We start from the raw sequence: 17,048 nt of genomic DNA, 5'->3' as shown, positions 1-17,048 counted from the left end.
TTGCATTTCTCTCCTGTTCTGCTGTGCTTTTGACTGTGTCTTGTGTCTGTCCTTCACAGGGTTATTTGCCTGCTGTATGTTCAACACTGGCCTCCAACACCCAGAATCCGACACCAATGTGGGAGTAGTCAATTGACATCAAGTGATGTGCCACACACCCCTGGACTACAATTCTCAGACACTCTGTGACCGTGTGTCCACCTTAACGTACAATTGCCTTGCAACTATTTTTGATTAAACATGTTGCTGATGTGTAATGAACCTGTGCTATGCTTTGTTAGGTGCGTTGTCTGTCTTCCCACATCTGACTGACATTTGCTTACCTCACCTGTGGACTTGTTACCACTGACTGTGGATAGGTGTTGTTGTTGTGCATACCTATGTGTTTCAAGTCAACATAATTGTGTGTGATGAGTAACATGGCCATGGTGAGTATGTGTTGTGGTGCCATAGTGGAGTGTCTCCCTCACATGTGTCACATCACCATGACTCACCTAACGTTGGTCACATTGTTGCAGTATTTGGCATGCACTGTGTTGTGTAGCAGATCGACATCTCCATGACACATGACAATTTGGAATCACAACAGAGGCAAGTATGGTGTACTGGTGAGTTTATTTTCGAACATCTGTGAGGAAAGTGCACAGGATGGTGGGTACTGTACATTGGTTTTGGAATCCAAAGTTCACATTAGAGTTGGAACTGCTGGTAGCTGAAATATCCAGAGTAAAGTCCACAGTCATCTGCTACATTGGCCCAACATGAACCCTCCATGTCATGTGGGCGAGTTGTGTGTGATTGAACAAGGTGAACGGGTTGCGCACAAAGAACATTGTCCAGAACAGGTTTAGAGGCCCTGGGGGATGTGCTGGGACATCTGCCTCTCACATGTCCTTCTTCGGACGACCCCTCTTCTTCCGGGGGGGATCCTCAGGTGCAGGCTTCTGCAGTGCAGGGGACTCTCTGCCAGAGTCCTCCTCCCTCCCTGTGGCGCTGGCAGATGGTGTTGCAACAGATGTTGTGGCCACACAGGGAGGTGTGGACAGGTTTGTGTTGATCTGGTGGAGGCATTGGAGTATGTCCTGATGCACCGCAGTAAGGGCATCCAACTTGGCCTCCATGCGGGCATGGTGGGCAGCCTGCTCCTGTTGCATGTCCTTGAGGATCCCCACTACCTGGCCAAATCCTCCGGTGCTATCCTGGAATGCATCTATGATGCGTGCCAGTTGGGGGTCATCATGCAGTCCAGACCCCTCTGCAAGGCACGCCCTCTGCCTCCCACCCCTCCCAGCACCCTTATTCACACGGGCAGGACACTGGGACCCCTTGGGTGGTGTTGCTGGTGGTGTTTGCTGCGGGGGATCTGTGTCCCTGTGCTGTGGGTGTTCAGTGGCCTTGGTCTGTCCGTGTTGGCAGGGGTGCCCTGTCGGTTTCCAGATGCTGGAGGCATGGATACAGGGGGTGCAGATGTTGATGCTGCTGGTGCTGCATGATGACTCGCACCGGAGGGGCCAGGTTGGTCGTCGTCATCCGAAGAGTACAGAGACAGAGTCAAACCAGAGAGCTCAGTCCGGGCCTGGGAATTCTCTTCATGTGGTGCTGGGTCCCCAGCACCACCTGTTTTTGGTAGAGACACACGATGTGAGTGATGTTTCTACATGCATCGATGGTTCACAAACATGACATTTTCTACTGTACGAACAGATGCCTGCCTGTACACTGCTTTTTCCCAGCTTGTCACAGACAGAGTTTGATATTGTTGTTGCCCATGTCCCAGCATGGCCTTGTGCTCCCCACAGCAGGACCCAGTGTCAGCCGTCTTGTCAGTCATTTTCCACTCCCTGTGATGTGGGCATGTTTCAGAGAGGTCTTGATGGCCCAATTTTGAAGAGGAGCATTATCTGTGACTACAAACCCCATCGTGCTTTTGGATACACTCACTTCACCTGCATCCCCACAATTCCTTCCTGTCAGTCAGCTGCACTGTGAGGTAGTGTGTTTGTGGTGGCAAACTGTCTGGCAGTGTCTATTTAGCATTGTGCCACTGCCTTGCTCTATTTGTTTGTAGGTTGGTGCATGTCATGACACAGTTCCAAGTCACTATGAGATGGCAGGTAATGTGTTTGTCTGACTGGCATACACATCTTGGGTTGATTATCTATTGGTTAGTGTAGCTTTGCTTGCGGTGCATGGTTTCACTGTCCCCTTGCCACACAATCTTGGGTATGTTGTTTGTGTACTCACCAGGCTCTGGTATGTCTGTTAGCCCATGGATGCTCTCTGGTGGTAGGATGTCCTGCACCTTCTCCTCCCAGGTCCTGAAGTAGACTGGTTTGGCAGGAGGGCCACCGCCGGTGCACTGACTCAGGGCGTGATCTTTTTCGATGAGTTTCTTGACCCTCTTGCACACGTCATTCCACCTGCTCTGGATATCGTCCTTTGTGCGCCTTGCTGGTGCTTGTGCATTCACCTTGTCCACGATCCTCACCCACATCTTTGTTTTCTGTGACATGGGGGTCCTTTGGACCAATGTACCAAACAAATGTGGCTCTACTTTGATGATCTCATCTACCAGCACTTCTAACTCACTATCTGTGAACTTTGGATTCTTCTTTGGGGGCATGGTGATGGGTGGTGGTGGTGAGTGATGTCTGTGTGTGAGGGTGCAAGTGAGGGTGGGTTGGTGTTGGTTTTGCTGGCTGTATGTATGTGTGATGTTGGATGAGGTGCTGATGGTGTGTGAGTTGTGTGATGGGTGAGTTGCGAGTTTGTCTGTGGTTGCTGTGTAATGGTGTTTGCTGCTGGCTGTGTCTCCTGTTTGTAAGGGATGATGGTAGTGATTGTAGTCCTTTATATATTTGGAGTTGTGGGTGTGTCTTTGTCCCAGGTTTTTTTTATTTGGTATTTATTGGCTTTGTCATTGCTTGTTTGGTCCTTTTTTTGTCTTTTTTCCCTTGGGTTTTGTAGGCATGAAGGAGACGTTCATCTGACGGATATGGACGCTGAGGTTGTCTCTTGCGGGCTTCTCCGCCTCGTTCACGCTGCCTATCTTCTGTGTTTCATACGCGCCGGTCGTGAAGGTCTCTATTGCTTGTGGGCCCGGTTTTCTGTGCGTGTCGGTCGTGCTGCTTGGTCTCCGTGTGAGTCGGTCTGAATTTCCACACATTGCATCGTACTGCACGGATCGGACATCGCGGGTACGGGTCGGTCGGGTTAATTCCGGGTTCGTGTCGGTCGGTGAAATTCGCGTCGGTTTTCCGGCCGGGTCACTATTTTCCCTACGGCTCGGTCGTACGGCTTGTATTCCGTACGTTTCGGTAGTAATTCTCGCCCGTTGCATAGTACTGCACGGGTCGTACGGCGCTGATCCGTGTCGGTCGGTATCCGGTCCGGGTCCGTGTCGGTCAGTACGTTTTGTGGCCGGAATCGGAATCGGCCCCCATGTGTAACCTTACACGTTTCCACACCCTCAATTCAGGGGTGGAGATAGCTACATTCAAATTTATGAGTCTAACATAACTTGCCGTAACCTTCTTACATGCAGATAGAGATATGTGCCACTGTGGTGAAGATATTCCTCTGGGACAGTGAGGGGAAAAATATTTAAGTGCATTATTCTTTAAAACAATATTACAAATATTTTAATATAAGATATAAATGTGAAATAATTTATAATATGGATTACTAACATAGAACTAATACAATAAATGGTACAACACATTGACTCTTTAAATACTTAATTAAAACTATCCACTAAGTAACATTTTGAATTTTTATTTATTATGTATTGCATTTTGTAAAACAATTAGGTACTGAACTAATTAAAATGAATTTCACATTTTAACAAAGCTCTAAAATATAAATGTAATCTAATTTACACATTGTGTTTAGTATTGCTTCTTGTAATATTAATATAGTTGTTCAATACTTCTAGATAATAGTTTAATATTAAACAACATATATATGCATACATATAGCTATATATGTATATATATATATTTATACACACACAAGTGTAGTTTGTGATTAGCAATGTACATACTCTTTTGTAGGTGGGTGTTAAAAGGAACATGCCCCTTCTTAATCCCCTCTTTTCTTTTTCATAAACCCCTCTCTTATAGTAATAACTATTCTCAATTTCCCCTAATATGTGGTAAATTTACCTTTGTGGAGATCTCCTCATAGAAAATATAGGAGACCTGGGGCCATATTATACATTTAGCCCTTGGGCTATAACGGGGGGGTGCGCCCACTTTGTGCACTTCCGGGGCCCGATGACATTACAGAAGGAGTGAGGCTTGTGTGTCCCCTTCTGTAATATTGATAGTGTTGGGGCACATGTAGCACCAGCGCTCTCATGAAAGGGTATTCCCTCATGTGAGTGGGTGCGTGGTTTGCATGGAACACGGCCCCATGCAAAAGAGGGAATCGCGTTGCCTCTGTGTCCACTCCGTATTACCGATGTAGACACAGAGTCAAGCATGCCTTTAGGAGGCTCACTGAGAACAGTATCGCACTTTCAGTGTGCCTTGTAAAGACAGCCCTCTAGGGGGGAAAATGTTGTGCCCTATGTACCCCTCAGACATCCCCCTGCAGCCGGGTGCAGTCACTCAGTGCACCCGCCCGCAAGAGGCTCTCCTTCCCCTTTTGAAAGTGAAGGAGGCACACCGCCTGCTCTGCGAAACACGGAGTGGCTTTACAGCAGCCACTCTGAATTTCACTTGAATGGGCTGCCCCGGGGTAGCACGAGTTTGCAACTGCTCTGGGGGCAGAGCATTCTGTGCCCTTTCCCTATTAGCGCCAGGCACAATTATTGAAAGATGCCCTGTGGCACATACAGGGAAAGTGCACTATATATATAATGAGGCCACTGGAGGTGAAGATATCCAGTTGTACGTTTGCGAAGTGCATTTTTTATCAATTAGGTTGTACTGCTGTGGTATTACTTTATGTACTACAAAATGCAGTTTTGAATCAGGCTCATCCTAATGCAGAGACTTAGACAAGGAAAGGGGGTTTTCACCAAATCTAAATGAGAGTTTCCCATATAGGAGCTAAAAACCTAACGTGTTTTCTCCTTAAAGCCATATTTGCATTAAGTTGTAAATGTACATATTGCAATTAAATATGAGTTCCTCTTGCAGATCTTTGGTGAATCTACCGCACTGTCGCCTGTTGCCAGTCCATTTTAGCCTGCAGTAGAGTTCACCAATTTTTTAAGAGACATCTCATAATAAATAAAGACATACATAAAAGTCAGGCCCAGTAGAATTCTCCGACAATGCAACACTACTCGAAACCCCTTGTATCAACGCAATACTGCATCTTTTCTCAAACCTTCTTGTGATCTAGTAGGATGGAAGCAACCCTTGTGCTGTAGAGGTTTGGCTACGAACCCTTTTGTGTTCCCCATCACCGCCCTCCACACAAAGGGAAACACTTAATTCTGCAAAAAAAAAATTGGAGCATGACAACAATAAGCATGCCAACTCCTAAAAGGATTTGGTGGGCGTCTGCGCGAGAGCAAGGAGGGGGAAAGAGACGCCAGGCATTGCTCGGATTCATTCAATTCCATAAACAGCAAATTACCCCTTTCAGCCAGCATTAGCCGCTCAGTGGGTTATGCAGGCACACCCTTTCAGTATGCATGCCTCCTGGATGAGCTTTTACATTTGTAAATTAGTTCCATGGTTCATGAACAGTGAAAAAAGATTGCAAAATGATTCTTTTGATGCCGACACATTCGTCCTCAGGTACGCTGAGGGAAAGATCTGATGCTCTGAGCAATTTTAGTGTTGAAAGGCGCCTATCTCTCTCTTTCCACATCAGGCTGTAAGTCAATCAACGCTCGCCCCTACACCTGGTGTAAGTATTCTTTCACATATATGAAACAGAGGAAATAGTACTGCGACAAAAGGAGGTAGGGCACTTAGAATTCACTGTAGCAGACAGATTAGGAGCAACAAAACCACTCTCGGTGATGAAATTGGAAATGTTTTTTTAATTAACACTCCTAATTAGAATTTAACATCTCACTAGTTTCGTATGGGATTTGTCGCTTCCTTGGCCACATGAAAACCTATCTATTGGCTCTAAATAGGCAGTTGCTTACCGTGCACCACATGAATATTTCAATTTAATCTCAAAATTTTGGCTTTTGTGTGTGTGTGTTTCATTTTGCTGCAGCTTTCTTGCCTGTTTCAATCACCTGACTTTTGCGCTTTTTGTACTGTAGAATGGCATTGATTTCCTCTTCATTTGCTTCGTTGTTCCATTGCAATGCATTGCTTTTTTGTGCATTGGGCAAAGAGCGAATTCATAGGAAGCGTGCAGCCAAATCAGGTCACATGGTTTTTGGAGCATTAAAGGATTGCTGTAGCAGTTTTACATATCTTTTACTGTTTTCTGAAAGTCTTCTTAGTAAGGGCCCTGGTGCTACTTTTGAGTTTCACAATAGGCTAATGGACCTGCCTCGAAGGCCTGTCTTCCAAAAATGAAACAGTGCAGACTGCTCTGTCATGCAACAATTACAAGGCAGACTGGCTGTCACTCTTTTTTCACAAAAGTGGCCGCCATCATGGAGGCAGGGTTCTGCGACTAAAACCTGTGAACTTGGAAAGACAACTTTACAAGCCCCTTGCGTGACTTTTGCGCTACAGTTGCATCACTTTTTTGACGCAACAGCGGCGCAAACAATGCGGCCTATTTACAACGTGACGCATCTAGGGAGATGCGTCACGTTATAAAGCCCTGCGTCACATTATACCTGCGTCAGGTATAATGTATGCAGGAAGGCCTCGTAAAAGTGACTTCGTGAAATCTACAAAATGTCACTGCGCCACTTTTGGGACGCCACTGCGTCAAAACCTTACACCTGCTTCAAGCAGGCGCAAGTAGTGATGCAGTGTAGTGGGAAGAGGCCTCAACACGCATTGCTGGAGTTGAGTCGAGCTAGCAACACGACTCCAGCAATACTTGACTTTTCCACCAACAGATGCGTCAGAATTTCTGATGCATCTGTCAATCCGTGCGCCATAGTGAGCCGTATTGTAAATACGGTGCATCTATGGTGGTGCAAGGGTTTCTTAGGGTGGTGCAGGAAAAGTGACGCATCTGTACAGATGCGTCACTTTCTTGTAAATCTGCCCCTTAGGGTTCGCTGAAGCTAGGTAGTTCCTCCATTGGCACTGCTGTAATGGGCTGACAACCAGTGTCTAAATGGCCCAGTTTTCATTTTACCCTGTAACACAGCCTTCTCTGAAGATATGACAATAACCAGGGCCGTAGCCACAGAGGGGCCTGGTCACCCCATAAAAGTGCCTGGCCCCCCTAAATCCAACTGCCAGCATGTCAGAGATTGCTTTCTGAGAAAGGCTTGCTCTGCAATGCCTCTGGGACTGTTGAGGTTCACCAGTCCTACTGAAGAAAAACATGGAACGGGTTGTCACTTTTTACACAGATACCTTTCACTTTTGCTGAAGATTTAGGAGAGATAAGCTGCCTTTAGGGCAAGGCCCTGCTAGAGCGAGGGTCAGAGACTTTTGGATAGGGAAAGCAGCAACCAGTAGCATAGCAAGGAGAGATGGGTGGGGGCGGTGCACCCCGGGCCGCACAAGTTTGGGGGGCAGTGATTTACCCCTTACGCTTACCTGCCGCCGCAGGAATGGTCAGCACCCCGCCTCTCACATTCAACAAATGAAGGGGCCGCTACACACAGCGTAAGGCCTAGTTATGTCGCTGGCAGCAACATTATAACGATTTTGTACAGGATGGCAGGAGGAAGGAGACTTTTCCCAGGACAGTTCGCTATGAGGCTCGGCAGCTATCTAGGGAAACCTACCAAACCCACACATTTCTGGAAACTAGACACCCGGGGCAGTGCAGCAATGTATGGCTTGCGTGGGTCACCCATCATTCTCCTACTCAGAATCCCCTGTAAACCTCAAATTTCCCCCCAAAATTCACTTTTTTCTCAAATTTCTGTGTGGGAAAGTTCTGGAATCTGCGTGGATCCACAAATGTCCTCCCACCCAGCGTTCCCCCAGGTCTCCTGATAAAAATGGTACCTCACTTGTGTGGGTAGGCATAGTTGCTGCAACAGAAAATGGCCAAAATCATACTGTGGAGACTTCAAAATTACCTATAGCAAAACAACCTGGTTTGGGGGGGGGCACCTGAGATTTTGGCCCCGGGCTCGGCGGCCATCTTGGGAAAGTACCAAACCCAAACATTTTTCAAGACTAGACAACCGGGGAGTCCAATGAGGTATGGCTTGCATGGATCCCCCAACGTTTACCTACCCAGAATGCCATGCAAACCTCAAATTTAGCTGAAAAAAACACATTTTCCACATATTTTTGTGTGGAATCACCGTGCCGGCACAAATGTCCAACCCCACAGCGTTCCCCTTAGTGTCCCGAGTAAAATGATAGGTAGTTTTGCTATAGGTAATTTTGAAGTCTCCACAGTATGATTTGGGCCATTTCCTGTTGCAGCCACTATGCCTACCCACACAAGTGAGGTACCATTTTTATCGGGAGACCTGGGGAAACGCTGGGTGGGAGGAAATGTATGGATCCACGCAGATTCCAGAACTTTCCCACACAGAAATGTGAGAAAAAAGTGGATTTTTGGGTGAAATTCGAGGTTTGCAGGGGATTCTTGGTAGGAGAATGATGGGGGACCCAAGCAATCCATACCTCACTGGACTTCCCCGGGTGTCTAGTTTCCAGAAATGTGTGGGTTTGGTAGGTTTCCCTAGATGGCTGCCGAACCCCAGGCCAAAAACTCTTGGGACCCCCATGCAAAACCAGGTTGGTTTGTTATAGGTAATTTTGATGTCGCCTCAATAGGTTTTGGGCTCTTGCCTGTCGCGGGTCCTTGACCCACCCACGCAAGTGAGGTACCATTTTTATCGGGAGACCAGGGGAAATGCTGCGTGAGAGGAAATTTGTGGATCCACGCAGATTCCAGAACTTTCCCACACAGAAATTTTAGAAAAAAGTTAACTTTTTGGCGAAATTTGAGGTTTACAGGGGAATCTTTGTAGGAGAATGATGAGGGACCCATGCAAGCCATACCTTGCTGGACTCCCACGGGTGTCTAGTTTCCGGAAATGTTTGGGTTTGGTAGGTTTCCCTAGATGGCTGCCGAGCCCCAGGCCAAAAACTCTTGGGACCCCCCATGCAAAACCAGGTTGGTTTGTGATAAGTAATTTTGATGTCGCCGCAATAGGTTTTGGGCCCTTGCCTGACGCGGGTCCTTGACTCACCCACGCAAGTGAGGTACCATTTTTATTGGGAGACCTGAGGGAACGCTGGGTGGGAGGAAATTTGTGGATCCACGCAGATTCCAAAACATTCCACCACAGAAATGTGGATTTTTGGGAAATTGTTTAGGTTTACATGGGATTCTGGGTAACAGAACCTGGTGGGAGGCAGTCAAGTCACCTCATCCTGGATACCCCTTGGTTTCTAGTTTTAATAAATGTATAGGGTTGCTAGGTTTCCCTAGGTGCCGGCAGAGCTATGGTTAAAAAACGACAGCTAGGTACTATGCCAAAAAAGGGTCATTTTTCACTTCAAAATTGAGGTGTGTCCACGTTGTGTTTTGCGCCGTTTCCTGTCACGGGCACTAGGCTAACCCACACACGTGAGGTACCATTTTTCTAGGTAGACATTGGGTAATGCAGGGTGGGTGGAAATTTGTGGATACACGCAGATTCCAGAACTTTCCACCACTGAAATTTGAGGAAAATGTGTTTTTTTGACAAAATGTTAGGTTTGCAAGGGATTCTGGGTAATAGAACCTGGTGAGAGGCAGTCAAGTCACCCCATCCTGGATTCCCCTCGGTGTCCAGTTTTCAAAAATGTATATGTTTGCTAGGTTTCCCTAGGTGCCGGCAGAGCTAGGGTTCAAAAACTACAGCTAGGCACTTTGCAAAAAAAGGGAAATTTTTCATTGTGAAAATGTGGTGTGTTCACGTTGAATTTTGAGCCATTTCCTGTTGTGGGCACTATGCCTACCCACAAAAGTGAGGTACCATTTTTATCGGGAGACTTAGGGTATTTCAGATTTGTAAAGTAAATGTTATTACCTATTGACTTTCGATGCATTTCTGCCTTCCAAATGAAAGACAATGTGTAAAAAATAAGTAATTTTGAAAAATGATCGATAATTCTCATGCTAGTATGAGTATTCCCAATTTCGGAAATGTGCAAATATCTACTGTTTCTAAACTCTATATTTTGTTCCCATTTCAGAAATACATAGGTGTCTTTCATACCGATTTTTCCATGTACACATTTTCCCAGAATAATTGCTATATACCCGGTACATAATGAAAAACCATTGCAAGTCACTGATTTTTGGCTCTGGGTTCGTTGGGTTCTTGGTGAACCTACAAGTCCTATATATCCCCACAACCAGGAAGGTCCAGCAGATGTAACGGTATATTGCTTTCATAGAGGTGTCATAATTAAAAAAAGTTACATGTAAAACGTTGACAAAAAAAGGTTGTTTTTTCAACTAATTTTCAATTTTTCCTATATTTAACTGTTAGTTTCTATAATGAAACCTTGAAGGATCTACACAAATGACCCCTTGCTGAATTCAAAATATTGTCTACTTTTTTAAAATATATAGCTTTCCTGGATCCATTTCTACCATTACCTGGAAGGAGGTTGAAAGCACAAAAATAGCAAAAATAGGCAATGTCCCAGAAAAAATGACAAAACTGTGTTAACAAAATGTTGTTTTCTGACAAAAGTCTGCTTGTCCCTGAAAGCTGGGAAGATGGTGATTTCAGCACCACAACCCCTTTTTTGATACCATTTGCAGGGAAAAACCCAGATGCTTTCATTTGCAGCCTTTTTTTCCCATTTGTCCCCCAAAAAACAAACGTTAGCTGTATTTTGGCTAATTTCTGTAACACCTCCAGGGAAATCCACAAATCCTGGGTACCTTTCGAATCCCCATGATGTTGGAAGAAAAGGACGCAAATTGGGCGTGGATACCTTATGTGGTCATAAAGTTACAGGGGCTTAAGCGCGCACTACTCCAAATAACCAAAAAAAGACTTAGCACGGGGGGGGGGGGGGAAAGGCCTAGCAGCGAAGGGGTTAAGGGCAGGTTGATGAAAACTCCAATAGTGTAAAAGATTGTGGCGATCTGTTGCTTTTGTATAGACACTGGTGGTTAACTGTCCATGTTGATTCTGGATTAGCACATCCAGGAATGTGATCTCAGTTTTATGGATGTTTGATGTGAAGCTTATTCTCTCGTTGATGTTATCCAATTCAGTAATGGCTAGCGTGAGTTCTTGTTCGGAGCCTTTCCACAGGATAAAAATGTTGTCTATGTATCTTATATAAATGATTAGGTTGTCAGTCCAGTTGTTTGGGTTAAGTATATGGTCTAGTTCGAACCTGTACATAAAGATATTTGCATAGGCCGGTGCGGCACAATTTCCCATGGATGTGCCCGATGATTGAACAAAAAACTAATCTCTCCACTTAAAATAACTGTGAAAAAAGGAAAAAGTGAAGAAGTTCCATTAGGAAAACCTTTAAATCTTCATCTTTATCTGTCATTACCAGAAATTATTCAACTGCTTCTATGCCCAAATTGAGGGGGATGGAGGTGTAAAGAGATTTTACATCAATGATACATAAGATCATATTATCTGTGAAACTTGAATGAGAGTTGTTCAAAATGTTCAGGAAATGTGTGGTGTCTTTAATGTACATTGTCATATTATGCACAATGGGGTGTAGGTGTTTGTCCAGATATTTTCCTACTGGTTCATAGATGGAATTGATTGTAGAAACAATAGGTTGGAATGGCGGTTTGGTGGATTGTTTGTACATTTTGGGAATCATATATATATATAAATGGAATGCCTGGGTTCTTTTTGATGAGATAATCCTTCTCCTTGTGGCCAATGATGCCATTTTCCAAAGCTTTATCAATTATTTCTGCGAGTATTTTTTGAAATTGGTTTGTAGAGTCAAATATTATTTTGGTGTAAGTATTATCGTCATTCACATGAGTGTCAACATTCTCTAGGTAGAAGTCCGTATTCAAAATTACTAGGGGACCCTCTTTATCAGTTTGACTAATGGTTGTTTTTGTGTTTGGAGCTAATTGTTCAATTGCGTGTCTTTCGTTTTGTGTAATGTTGGTAGTTTTTTATCTGAAAAAGAAAGTATTAAAAATATAGTTTAAAAAATATTTAAAAAAATATAAAAAATAGTTTTAAAAAAATTCAATAAAAAAAAATCATTAAAAACAAATAATATTTTTTAATTTTTAAAAAGAATTAATTGAAACAGTACTCACTAAGCCATGTATTCACTGAGATACACTTAATGAGTCAGTTATGCAATCAATTTTCCAAAAACAAATCATCCATTTAGACACTTATATAACCATTTATTCTTCCATCAACCTTGAGATATAAATATATAAAACATATTTAATTTTCAGAAAAACACACATTCACTGGATGATGTCATCAGTGATATTCATTTGAGATGTCATCAGCGATGTCATGAGTGATGTCACTGACCATGTCATGAGTGATGTAATATGTGACGTCATCAGCAGTGCATTGCAGGTGCGCGAGTTATGGTTAGCTGAACTAACTATAACAGGGGAATTTCTAGGGTTTTGTACGAGGGAAATGTCCAGCTAACTATAACGCCCCTGAAACCTATGGTTTTTTGAGTGAATTTCTAAGGTTTTTTAAATGCTAATTCCTAACTATAACGTGCCTGAAACCTATGTTTTTTTCAGTGAGTATATATATATATATATATATATATATATATATATTGTGAAAGTTGAGCACTAGCACTTTAACAATGCAGTTATAGATCAAGGGTCGACCATAAAAATTGAACAAGCTAACTCTGTTGAATTGAATTGATTAAATACTCAATGTAAATGATTAATAACATATTTGAGTTGAGTACAGTGATGAAATATGCTGTGTAGAACCTTTTGTTTCCTATCATTGCCTTTTAACATGCACCTGCATGTAAAGGGAAAGAGTGAGCATTGCTTTTAAAACATTACAAAATGGCGCCCAGGATAACTAACCCAGAGACTGAGACATGCATTGGGATAGTCCTTTGTTTGTTTTTATGAATGTTTTGAAATTGTATTTAATGTTTGAAAAAATGGCGATCTGCTTCGTGATCAAGGCTGCGTGACACCCGGAACGCGTGCATGCCATCGCTCAAAGAGTAAAAGTTAAGTAGAAATAATCCCTCGGATTGCTCGTTTATTTTCCTGTGAAGTGGGGAATTTTTGTGTGGTACTTAGAGACACGGGAGGCTTCTTGTAGCCAGCACCACCGGCATTTGAGAAGCACGACAGCAAACTGGCCGACGAAGATGTAAGGAGAAAGGAGACAGGCGTGCCCCCCGCTAACCTGAGAAAACAGCCTGAACAGCCAGAACAGTGATGGATTTAAATGCGAACAGGCACGGTACCAAATTCAGAGTACTCCGGTCATTGCTGAGGTACTTGTACTTGTGTGGAACTGTGAAGCAGGGAAAAGAAGCGGGAGTGGGTGCTGGGTGAACGACGCGACAAGCTCTCCTACACGATGTGAAGGGGAGAGAGGAAAAGTCACGTGGGGATGAGGGAAAGCTGCCAACAAGAGCATAATGAGTGATGATAAATGCTCAGCCAGGAGCCGTGTTTGCAGAGAGGTGTAAAAAGGGTGTGTGTACCACCTCTCTGCAATCTAGCTGTGTGGCGCTTGCTGGAGGTACCTGGTGGGCTAGTTGGCCCCCAGGGACCCTCAGTGTCCAAGGGGACTTAATACCCCAACTTAGAACATGCTGGGGGCAGAATTGCAAAGTGATGGAGAAAGGGGGAGTGGCCTGTGTCCACCTCTCAGCAATCCCGCCGTGTGGGGCTTGCAGGAGGTAATAGGTAGGCTAGTTGGCCCCTCAAGGACCCCAGCAGCGAAGGGGACTTTAATCCCCATCCAAGAGCGTTCCAGGGAGCGCGTTTGCAGAGTGATGGGCAAAGGGGGCCTTGGCCTGTTATGAGAACTTAGCAATCCTGCTGTGTGGTACTTACTGGAAGTAATAGGAGGGGTAGTTGGCCCCCAAGGATATACTTGGGGGTCAATTATCCCTTTTGCCACCTCCAGTAAGTCCCACACAGTAGGATTGCTAAGTCATCTTCGGAGGTCATGCCCCTTTTCTCCACCACTCTGCAAACACACCTCCTGGCTGACTATGGGATGGGGGATGACGTCCACTTTACTCCTGAGGGACTTTGGTGCTCAAAAAGACCTTCTGGTACCTCCTGTAAATACTACGCAGCAGAATTCTTGAGCACTAGTCGGAGGCCCAGCACCCTTTCTCCACCACTCTCCAAACATGACTACTACTTAAGGAAGCATCTTTCTGCAATTCTGACTTAGAGGTAGTTTTAATTCCCCTGCCCTATTATGTTCTAGGGCATTACAGGGGAGGTCAATCCAATCACCAAACCATAGTGTACCCTAGTGTATGTAGGTGTTTTGACTGTATTCTAAGTGTCTTTTAGCATAGCACTGGCTACGGGCTTGGTTAATCAGAGCCAGTTACCACTAGTAACAGTCAGCAAAAATTTGGAAGGCACAGGATGATGAGTTTGCAACAAGGCCTCTTTCTGCACCGCTGTTGCTTCTTTCTGCACCTTTCTTCCTCTTTCTGGACTTCTGTTGCCTTTTTCTGCATTTCTCTTGCTTCTTTCTGCGCTTTTCTTCTTCTTTTTGCACGTGTCCTATGTCTGTGGGCATAGTTAGAAATTAGCATTTAAAAAACCTTCGGAATTCACTGAAAAAACCATAGGCTTCAGGGACGTTATAGTTAGAAATTAGCATTTAAAAAACCTTTGAAATTCACTGAAAAAACCATAGGTTTCAGGGACGTTATAGTTAAAATTAGCATTAAAAAAACCTTTGAAATTCACTGAAAAAAACATAGGTTTTAGGGACGTTATAGTTAGAAATTAGCATTTAAAAAACCTTTGAAATTCACTGAAAAAAACATAGGTTTCAGGGACGTTATAGTTAAAATTAGCATTAAAAAAAACTTTGAAATTCACTGAAAAAACCATAGGTTTTAGGGACGTTATAGTTAGAAATTAGCATTTAAAAAACCTTTGAAATTCACTGAAAAAACATAGGTTTTAGGGACGTTATAGTTAGTTGGACATTTTATTCATACAAAACCAGATTAATTTGGCTGTTATACTTAGTTCAGCTAACTTTAACTCGCGCCCCCGCAACGCACTGCTGATGACATCACTTATTACATCATTCATGATGGTCAATGACATCACTGATGACATCACTGATGACATCTCAAATGACATCACGGATGACATCACTGATGACATCATCCACATGATAGTCTGATGCACCTTCTCACACCCTAATATAACCTTTGATACACCCACTCTAAAATACAGACTACCATTTTCGAAACCATAGACTCACCAATACCAGTTACTACATACCCACTCACTGATTACTAGGTCTACAAACACATCCACTCATTCACCTCTACAGACACTTACACCCCACCACTCACCCACAGAGTTACTCACACAACTAGTCAGTCATGCAAAGAATCAAACACACTCCCATTTACTCACCTATACAGTTATACACACACCACCTCACTTATTCATACAGATACAAACACATACTTACTCTCTTATACAATCAATGATACAAGCACACACTCATCCATACAGCGATTCTCACAATCATTCACTCTCAAATATAGTCATTTATATACTCCAACACTCACATATACTGCCTTTTACATATGTAGTTACTCACACATGCACCACTGAGACATCCATTCACTCACCAACACACCCATGCACACACTCACCCACCCATATGGTACATCACAGATGCACTCTTGAACCCATACACCCAGTGAATCACCCAGTCATACATCCATGCAGGGAGTCACATACCCCCACCCACCCACACAGACACTTGGGCACCCATACAGATACTCAGATAACCAATCAATAACCCATATAGATGCTCATGTAGTCACTCACCAACCCATGCAGCCGCTTACACACCAACTGACAGACTGATACAGACATTCACACAGTTTAGTCACTAACTCATGCATTCAGTAAGACACATTTAATCACTCACTTATACAGTCAGTCACACGCACCTACTAAATCTTCCACACACTCATACACCCACTCATTATTCAATACACCTTGGTATATATTTATATATATATATATATATATATTATCTACTGGCGGTCGCCAGTAGATAGTTATAGTTAGGACCGTGTTTCCATAGGAAATCTGAAAATTCTATTTTGAATAACTTTGGCGCCGGTTGACGAATCCTCGCAAATTTTTCAAAATAGGTGGGGCGCTCCGCTCCTACCCTGAAAGTCTCGGGGTGATTAGTCAAGCGGGGGCCGAGAAAAAAGGGGGGTCCCAAAATGCGTTTTGCCCATGCATTTTTCCATAAGGACCTTTAGTCCAAGGTACAGCCCGAACGGCTGAACAGAATTACTTGAAATTTGGCAAAGAGAAAGTCCTCAGGTCAGGGATGTGCCTTTTGAATATCTGGAGTCAATCTGTTCAGTAGTTCCTGAGAAAATTTCAGTTAAAAGTACATATATATCTATAGGCGCGCACCGTGCGCGTACGGTAAGCATACCGTACGCGCACGCTGACGTGCGCGAGCATAATTCTGATTGGTGGTTACATGACAGTAAACATTCCAGTCGGTCGAAATCAGGAAGTGTCGGCCGCCATTTTGTCTCTCGCAGTCTGAGGCAATGAAAAACAAAGGTGGAGAATGTGAAAAGGGGGCAGGGTGGACAGTTCCTGACCCCCTAGCTTTTGTCAGGGGGTCACTGAAGGGCCCCCAAGGATGAAAAAAACATTTGTTTTTTTTCGAAAAAGCGCAGGGTGCGTGCACGGTGCGCGCACGGTGAAGAACCTGTAAAAAAAAAAAATTATTAAATACATAACTTAGCATTTAAAAA

Source organism: Triturus cristatus, chromosome 8 (genome assembly GCF_964204655.1).
Source record: "Triturus cristatus chromosome 8, aTriCri1.1, whole genome shotgun sequence".
Taxonomy (NCBI): domain Eukaryota; kingdom Metazoa; phylum Chordata; class Amphibia; order Caudata; family Salamandridae; genus Triturus; species Triturus cristatus.
Note: the sequence above shows the minus strand (reverse complement) of the source record.